Raw genomic sequence first — 10,000 nt, 5'->3', positions numbered from 1 at the left:
TCATAAAAAAATACTGTCTGGAAACATCTTTAATCTGCTTTAAGAATCAACATGATAATTTACTTGATCGCATAGCATCTACATATATAATTTCAGTAAATATGATCTGCACCTTCCTGCACATTATCTGAAAGATTAAATGGTATAGTGCTGTGCAGTAAATTTCATGAGGTTCCCAGCAGTGTCAAGACACTTAATAGAGGAGCCCTGTCCAATAGTGTAGAGGGATGAAGTCATGACTGCAATGCCTATGACCAGGGCTTGACTAGCAGAATGGGCATTGAATTGAGCTAGGGAGGATTAGATTGAGTGATGCATTCCAGCCCACCCATCTTGCGAGGGAGAGATTGCTAGGCCTGCTGCATTAGTGACACTTACTAGTGAGTTTGTAATTACTCATGGAAGAGGCTAAGCAGGGTCACAATATTTGCATCACTGAGTTAGAGAAGTATACATGTGTGGAAAAATATTTATCTGTTCCTGACCAGGCAACCATTGTAGACTATGCAAGCCACCCCGTGATGAGGGGTTAGGATTGGGAGAGGACCACTTCAGGACTGACATCTCACATACTCCTTAACCCTTGGCACTCAACCTTCAGCAGAAAATGAGCTGATAATACTCCTTGAATGGGAATGAATTGGCCATAGGGTTCTCACCCCAACATTGAATAAATGAACAGATGTGGCACAGAAAGGGGAGCCATTGGGCAGGTGCTGAAGGGGGATGATTAAGAAATGCTTTGTAGAATGTTATAAATAATCTTAAAGGTATTAAACTAGGGAAACTGAATATCATGGCATGTATACATGTCTGCTACTTTCCATGGCTGAAATGCCTTGTATCATATTGTTTTTATTTAGATGTATTAATAGCTGTAGTGTATCAATGCCAGGGCTGGCCTTATGCATGGGAGAACTAGGCAATCACTTAGGTCACTCTGCTTGTAGGGACTCCTTTTCCCTTTTTAATTATTTATTTTTAGAGAAGTGTTTCATTGCTCTAAAAATAAACAAATACACAGTGCGTTACTCATAACTTAAAATAAAATACACTCACAGAATATTGGGCAGTACAAGGGCAGGGGTCCAGTTGACTTGCTGTTCAAGTCACGTCTTTACATTTGCTTAATCATTGCGAGTACACGGGAGTACAGACCTTGCAACTTCAAACTATAGGTGGGAAGATGCATCAAGGAGTGGTAAATGAAATATTAAAATAAGGCATAAGCTCAATTCTCATTGGCCATGGACGAGTCACCAAAGAGGAGCGGGATGATGCTGTATCGATGAGATACTTGTCATTTCAGAGTTTACAATTATATGGCTCACAGATCAGCCCGATTTTTTTTTTGACAATTTTTCTGGCTTTGTGAAGTGTTATTACTGTTTTATAATAATGCTGACAGTGATTACTCAGATATTTTGGGAAATATTTATGACTTTGTCATTCGTGTGGGCAGTTGGGATGAAGGGAATGGTGCAGTGAGAAGTGTTATTACTGTGCTTTTACAATAAGTTTGGCAGTGATCAGACAAATATTTTGGGCAATATTGCTCACTTTTTGATTTGTGAGGGTGGTTGGGATGAGGGAAATGGCATGGTGAGATAAGTGCTATTAAAGTTTTTACAATAATGCTGTCAGTAATCAACCAGATAGTTTGGGCAATATTTTTCTGGCTTTGTGATTTGTATGGAACAACTTGGATCAGTATACTTTAATGCATGCAACTTGATGGTGTGGTCTGTGGAGTTGAAAAAATATTACATAGCCATCAGACATTATGGCTATAACTGCTAGGCTGGGGCTGGCTGGTTGAAAGTAACTGATCTTATCTTTGCTCAGTTTAATTAGTCACTATCTGGATTTGAAGGACTGGTCTACCTTTGTGAGAAGTAAGATGGACTACATAATTGGACATCCGATATGCACAGAGAGTGTAGGTATAATTGCTGTGACTGTCTTCTGTGGAAGAAAATGTCTATCTGCCTGCTGCTGTTTTCTTATTATTTTATATTTTAGGACCAATGTGATTATGTGAAGCAGCATGCAATATTTTAACTTGTGGGAAGTGTTTGGAACAAAGCTGAAATGCATTGCACTATCATTCTCTTTTATCACACTCAGCCATCATAGAAGTATCTATATCTGCTTGGTGGGGGTTGTGTGGATGAAATTAAATGACCATTTTGTAACTTGCTCAGTTTAACAGTCATCTCTCAAAAAATAAGAAATGAATGCATCACTGAATACTCAGCCCTTCAGAACTTCTGGGGGCTGGTGACCCCCACACACCAAGTAGATTTTGACTTGGGCCAAGTAATCGCCTCAGCCCTGAACTCTGCCTAGTGTAAAACCAGTTCTATGCTTGTTTGTACACAGATGGTGACTGTACTTTGTGTGTGTGTGCATGTGTGTGCATGTGTGTGTGTGTGTGTGTGTGTGTGTGTGTGTGTGTGTGTGTGTGTGTGTGTGTGTGTATGTATAAAAGGGAGGTAGGATACCCCTCAGCTGTCCAGGTTTTTGCAGAATGTCCAGATTTTTGCCCCATATTCCTCCTAAAATGGTATTGAAGTTGCTAAATAGTTTTAGATATCATATCCATTAGAAAATGCATACCAACACAAATCCTGTTATTCTAGCAATTATATAAGTTCATGAAAGCAATATATATATATATATATATATATATATATATATATATATATATATATATATATATATATATATATATATATATATATATATATATATATATATAATATCTGTCCCTGTTTATTGTTTATTTTAGGTTTTGTCCAGATTTCTTGCACTAAGAAGTTGAGGTGAGAAAGAGAGTGAGAGAGAGAGAGAGAGAGAGAGAGAGTCAGTCAGAGAGAGAGTCAGTCAGAGAGAGAGAGAGAGAGAGAGAGAGAGAGAGAGAGAGAGTCAGTCAGAGAGAGAGAGAGAGTCAGTCAGAGAGAGAGAGTCAGTCAGAGAGAGAGAGAGAGAGTCAGTCAGAGAGAGAGAGAGAGTCAGTCAGAGAGAGAGAGGGAAAGAGAGAGAGAGTGTGTGTGTCAGTCAGTGAGAGAGAGAGAGAGAGTGTCAGTCAAAGAGAGAGAGAGAGAGTGTCAGTCAGACAGAGAGAGAGAGACCAAGTTTCAGTCAGAGAGACAGAGAGAGAGAGAGAGTCAGTCAGAGAGAGAGAGAGAGAGAGAGTGTCAGTCAGAGAGAGAGAGAGAGACAGACAGTCAGAGAGAGAGAGAGAGAGTGTCAGAGAGAGAGTCTGTGTCAGTCAGAGAGAGAGAGAGAGTCAGTCAGAGAGAGAGAGAGAGAGAGTCAGTCAGAGAGAGAGAGAGAGAGAGAGACAGTCAGAGAGAGAGAGAGAGTCAGTCAGAGAGAGAGAGAGAGAGAGTCAGTCAGAGAGAGAGTGTCAGTCAGAGAGAGAGAGAGAGAGTGTGTGTCAGTCAGAGAGAGAGAGAGTGTCAGTCAGAGAGAGAGAGAGTGTTAGATAGAGAGAGAGTGTCAGTCAGAGAGAGAGAGAGAGTGTGTCAGTCAGAGAAAGAGAGTGTCAGTCAGAGAGACAGAGAGAGAGTCAGTCAGAGAGAGAGAGAAAGAGAGAGTCAGTCAGACTCAGAGAGAGAGAGTCAGAGAGACAGAGAGAGAGTCAGTCAGAGTCAGAGAGAGAGAGAGAGAGAGAGAGTCAGTCAGAGTCAGAGAGAGAGAGTCAGTCACACAGAGAGAGAGAGAGAGTCAGTCAGAGTCAGAGAGAGATTGAAATGCCCTAGTTAGATCTAGCAGGTGGAATTTATTTTCAAGTGCATTTTCAATGAATTGTGAGCTTCAAGAGAAGCAAAGGTTACTGTTGCTCATGCCAAGTTTGCTTAAATGTGCAACTGTTTTTGTTTAGCAAATGGTATCATGATTGTGGTATAGCATTTTAAAGCAGTGTTAGCACAGCAGCTAGCATACTTGCATCTTGATGCAAAGGGCTGTAGGTTCCATTCTTACAACATGTACATTTGTATTTTAAGGGAGTATGGTACTGCAGTCTTTAGTATGTCATCCTTTGGATGAGACACCTAATAATTATGAACCTGTTTTATATTCTATATTGCAATATAGCAGCTTACCATTTCTTTTAATGTAACACAGGCAATTTATTCTTCATGGGCAACAGGCACTGAATTTGTAAATGAAACACTGAAATATAAAGTTGTTTTCTAGCAACCTCTTCATTGGTTTCAGATCTCTTTAATGTGGAATTATTCAGAAGACTTTTACTTCTGCAGAGATTCTGCATATTGATTAATATTGGTGGATTGTATGACAGAAGTTTGAGTGTCCCTTTAGGGTTGAAATGTTCTGAATTGGGCAGGTTGTCATTATTGGTTCATATGATTTGTTTCATTGCTTAAAGGAAACAATGTTCAGAACTATACATTTAAAATACACTCTAACAAGTGGTGCTGTGTTATATAAGGGATATAATTCAGTTATTATATAGTATAATTAATACAGTCAGGAAGGTAAATCAAAGAACTTTTTCATGGTTCTAAGAATGTGTGCAACGAGTCTATGATTTGAAAACAGCCCAAAGGTAAACTTACCCAGCCACTGACCAGATGCATTTTCTTTGAATGGGGGTTTCAATGCTGCTTCAGTGAATGTGAGTTAAAAAGGTAGAAAAGTTTTAATGCTAAGTCTGTTTTCATTGTAAGACTATTGCTTTGTTTAGGTTTAGTAAATGTCTATCAGTGTTTGTGCTATAAAATTTGAAATAAAAGTTGTAAATGAAATCCAAATATCTGTAATCATTGTAGAAGTAAAGCAAAAAACAGTATGCACACTGAGATATTTGAATAGTGTCTATGACAAATGGGGAGAAATATCCAAGTAATGGGACGCTGGAATGGCTGTGTGGGTGGAAGGGGGTGGGGCTGGGTGGGCAGGGCTATGGGGCTGTGTGGTTGGGGCTCTGGGTTTGCACTCCCCTGCAAAAAATCCTGCGGGCTCCCTTGCTCAGTAGTCCACTGAGGTAATTTTTTTTACCCATTGAGAGAAAAGGTACTACCTAATTATGCAGGTGGAGACAAATCTAAATTTCAAAAGTTCTGCTACATTTAGCCATGCTATCCTATCTTATTCATTATAATATTTAGAAATGTTTTCTTATTTCTTAAAGACATTTGGAAACAGTGGGAGGGAAATATTGCTAAGGAAACCAGCACTGATCCCTATTGCAGAAACAGAACCCAAGTCAGCTCACTAATTGGAAGAACACAGATACCCCCCACTAGCCTAGATGTTTATAAGGGCAGGGATTATGTGTTGCCTGGGGTAAGAGTAGAGAGTCTTAGAAACACCAAAGTATGGATCAGCTCAGCTATGAATGCGGGGGACCTTTGCCTCTCCACCACACAGACCCCCAGCAAATGTAGAGGGCAGTGAGTGCACAGGCAGGAGTCAAAGCTCCAGGATCTCACATTTGTGGTGAAAGTACCAGAAAGGATAAAGAAGAGTGAGGATCCCCAAAGAGAGAGTTTCAGAAGAAGGGGAAACCAGTGAGTTTTTTTTTTAGAGAAATGCAGTGTACCACTCTTCCTCACAGAGGAATTGGACACAATTCTTGTGTCTGCTTTAATAGGGGAGGAGGCAGAGCTTTCTGTTTCCTAAATGTCAGAGGGAGAAGGGAATCCAAGTCTGACCAGGATCCAGATAATTTGGTTAAGTTTCAAAGAAGCATGGGGTGTGTGAATTAGATGCCGAGCCATGTCAGGGGGAACCCCTGAAGTGTTGTAGGGGAGGGTTCCACGGTAGACCACCAGCTTAGCCCTACTTTAAAATGCAGAAAAACCTAATGTACAGGGTAGTAAAAAAGGTGGGGGAGCTTAGATGTTGGTACTCAAGCTGCTTAAGCAAATGGTCATGAAAATGGCCCACAGGTATGCTTTATGCCACAAGTGGAAAATGAACTGAGCTGACTCTTATGTTGAACATAAACTACTGAGCAACTGTTTATTTTTTCCACCCATTTGGAGTCCACCTGGGCATGGATAAAACTAAAGCATGGGTCCTACACAGATTTTCTTGGCCAGGTATCCTAAAGGAGATTGAGAAGTATTGGCCAGTTTTCCTGAGTGTAAAAGGACAGCCATGACCATGGGTTTCAGGAATTCATTGCTATGTTTATAGCTGAAGCTCCATTTGAAAGAATTGTGATGAATATTGTGGGACCAATTTTTGGGTCCAGCAGTGTACATTAGTAACCTTTGGTGGACAATGCTACTAGGTTTCCTGGTGCCGCTACCATCAGGAAACCAATTCCAGGGCAGTTATGAAAGACCTAGTATTGATATTTTCTTGGGAAGAGATACCAAAACAGATCTTAATAGGCAATGGCAAACATTTTATTTCTAACATCATACAGTACCTCTACCAAAGCTCTCCAGTTAAACAGCTGGACACCTGAATTTATAACTTCCAAATAGATAGTTTTGTGGATTGATTTAACAGGATCCTAGACTATATGCTAAGGAACTATCTTAAAAAAAACTGTGACCAAGTTAATGTTCTCCATCTGAGAGGTAATTTAGGCCTCTACAGAATTTTGTCACTTCAAACCATTATGTAAGGTGCCATAGTGGGCTGTTGGGTAAAAGACATGAGGAGAGGAGGAGAATATCCCTTTTAAAGGTGTCATATGGAATTACAGTGAATTTCAGGAGAGACTGAAACTGATAATTCCCATTGTATGAGAGTACACGGAGAGGGCACAAGCTAAACAACAGGGAGACTGTAACAGAAATGTCTGGACAAGGGAGTTCTGAATGGGAGACCAAGTTTTAGTTCTGGCCCCTATAACTGAGAATAAATTTCTTGATAAGTGTCAGGGACCTATGAAGTGATCAAACAAATAAATAAGGTAAGACAGATGGAGAGGTGTACTGAGCATATTTACCATATAAATACCATATAAGCACAAGAAAAAATGCAAGTAAGTGTAGAAAGTGCAGTATCTGAAGCTATAGGCTGCTGTGATGACCCTCCACCTCTGGGCCAGTAATCAAGGAGCCTCAGTCCTCACCATTGGCACCAGTGAGGGACGTTCATTGAGAAGATAACAGGTACACATACAGTATCTCCAGATGCAGCTCTCTGCATTAAGAGTACACAGGAAACACAGTCAGCCTGGGGCTGGTTTCTCCCTCTTTCTCAAAATCCCCAATAGCATTCCCCACTGGCACAGCTATAGAGTTGAGATCTCAGCCAAGTGTCCAATCCAAGACCTTGAGCACCCTCTCTGTTCAACTAATGTTTCATGTCCCTGCCCAAGTAGCTGACATACACACTTTTTGAGATTTGATGCACACACACACACACACACACACACACACACACACACACACACACACACACACACACACACTCACATACATACACCTGGGAAAGGCTGGCACAGGTTTACTGGCTATGCCTTCTTCTGTCCAGGCTATAAGACAGTTATGACTGCCACCTGACACTCCTGGCAGCTACCTTAAGGCTCTTCCAAGGGTACCCAGTATACTGAGTGAAATTAATATTAATACAAAGGGTAGTTTGACCAAGAGCAAGGTTATTAGGAGTGGCTCACACAGTGTCATCAAATAAATATGCAAGTACTCTCAAAACTTAAATATCTCTACAATGATCAGCCACAATGAAATGTCTAAATATATTTAATAATTAATAATAAAAGAACAAGAAAATAAGTATATATTCACAATGACATCAGAGTTCAAAATCAGAGGAAATACTTAAAATAACATTGAAGGACAGACTCAGCAAATAAAGAAAAACAATATTTAAACTAAGCTTCACTGTATTCCTGACTGAATCTAAAAGAGGTGCAATTCCCTACTTACTTAACAGAGCAAGGCAGATGATGAGGTGAATGGTTCTTCTTGTTGTCAGGCCCAAGACAGAATACAGAATACTCTGTCTCACTAAGAGACTTCTCAACATAATATCTAGCATATTACTTCTGGGATAGCTTGCATAATGACATCACTTACGGTCATCTGACTTCTAGTTTCCATGCAAACCCCCATTGCTGGAAGCTGGCAGGATTTAGCACCTACCTATAAAAATGCATATACACAGGCTTTTGCTCAGATCTGTGGCAGGTGCTGGAAGTTATAAAACAATTTCATACCTCCACACTTCCAGAGTAGTAATTAGTTCACCCAAAAGACAATGCAGAAAGCTTCCTAGTACAGACTGTCTCTGGCTGCATTGGAATCTGTAAGATAGCATATATATGGCCTGGCCCATAAAGTGATTTAATTTCAGATATATTTAAAGTTTGCTGGACTGAGGTTAACCTTCCAGTTTCTTCTGTTAAAACATATACATTTAAACAAAATCAGTTTGATAAACACATGGCATACACTTCTAATACATTTGAAACACAAGCATCTTGTATAAATCAGTTTGATATTCACAAATGACATATAATTATTTATAAAATTCCAGTTAGCTGTGCTGGCAGTACCTCCCATCGTCACAACTGCAAACAAGATAAATGGATATTATCCAGTGAAATAGCGGTGGACAATATTGTTTCAAAATCTCAGAAACAAGATGTCCAAGACATTTTCTGAGTTACCTGGAAGGACAACTCTTACTACACAACACATACAATTGTTCCCAGGGAAATGGATAATTTAAGACCCTATAGAGTACTTAAAACCCAGAAATAAGCAGTCTGAGAAGTGATAAAAAATGCTGAAGCTAGAACTTATTAAAGAGTCACCTATTAGGTGGAATAGTCCTATTGTTCTAGTTCCCAAACCAGAAAGTACTGTCAAGTTTTATAATGGCATTCAAAAACTCAGCAGTACCTCCAAGTTCAATAGCTACCCTATGCCCAGGGTAGGAACGGTGGTTGAGATACTAGCAATGGCCAGGTTTCATACTACCCTGGACATTATGAAAATATGCTGCTAGATCCCCTTAATTTACAAGACCAAGTGGAAAAATGCAGTTTCAATCATATACTAACCTCCCCTTCAGTCTTCAAGGTATCCCTACTACTTTTCAAAAACTGATGGACAAACGCTGAAGCCTCAGAAGTCCTATGCTTTAGCTTGTTTGGATGTTATGGTGACCTACCCAGAAGGCTAGGATTCGCAACTTCCATAAGTCCATTTAAAGCTACATTCATTAAAGCAGGCTGTTTTTACTGTTAATGGTCCAACGTGTAAAGTGAGAATGACTGAGGTAAGACACCTAAGATATATAACTAAGAAGGGGTTAATCAAACCTCAAATAGAGAAGATTGAGGTACAAAAGTTGTCAAGAAATGGACAGTTCTTAAAACAAAAGGACTTTATTAGGTATTGTGGGGTATTATAGAAAATGTAATTTCCCGCTTTAGTTTCACAGTCTGATTCCCCCCCCCCCTATGAAACTGAACAGGTGGAAGATGTTGGAGAGGGTCAGGTGGATAGCAGAGGCTTATAAAGCTTTCAAAATATTCATCAAGGTCGCTGTGCTGAATGATTTCTGGTATCCCTTTGTTTTTCAAAATCAAATGGTGTGCAAATATGTTTCAGAAATTGGGTTAGATGCAGTGTTGGTCCAAAAGCTAGGAAATGAAGAACATCAAGGCAGAATGTTGTTTGTCTTTTGGCTTTTCCTGTTAAGGGGTCACCACAACAGAACTCCGATCCGCTAATGATTGGCAGTAGATTTTTACAAAACGCCGAGGTGCCAGCTCGACACCCAACCTTCAACAAAGGCACGCCCATTTACGCACGCATGTCTTTCGAACGCTGCCCAACCGTGGGGAGGACATGCAGACTCCACACAGAAGGCACTCCCAAGCCCAGCCGAGAATCGAACGGGAGAACCTCTTGCTGTGAGGTAACAACGCTACCGCTGTACCATCGTGGCACATATCAAGGCAAAATATTAAACAAAGTTAAAACCAGATGCTTCACTGTTAAGAAAGTATCCATATGATATTATCTAGTACGTA

Source organism: Protopterus annectens, chromosome 6.part0 (assembly GCF_019279795.1).
Source record: "Protopterus annectens isolate FY-2018-M chromosome 6.part0, PAN1.0, whole genome shotgun sequence".
Taxonomy (NCBI): Eukaryota; Metazoa; Chordata; order Ceratodontiformes; family Protopteridae; genus Protopterus; species Protopterus annectens.
This window is presented reverse-complemented; position numbering follows the sequence as displayed.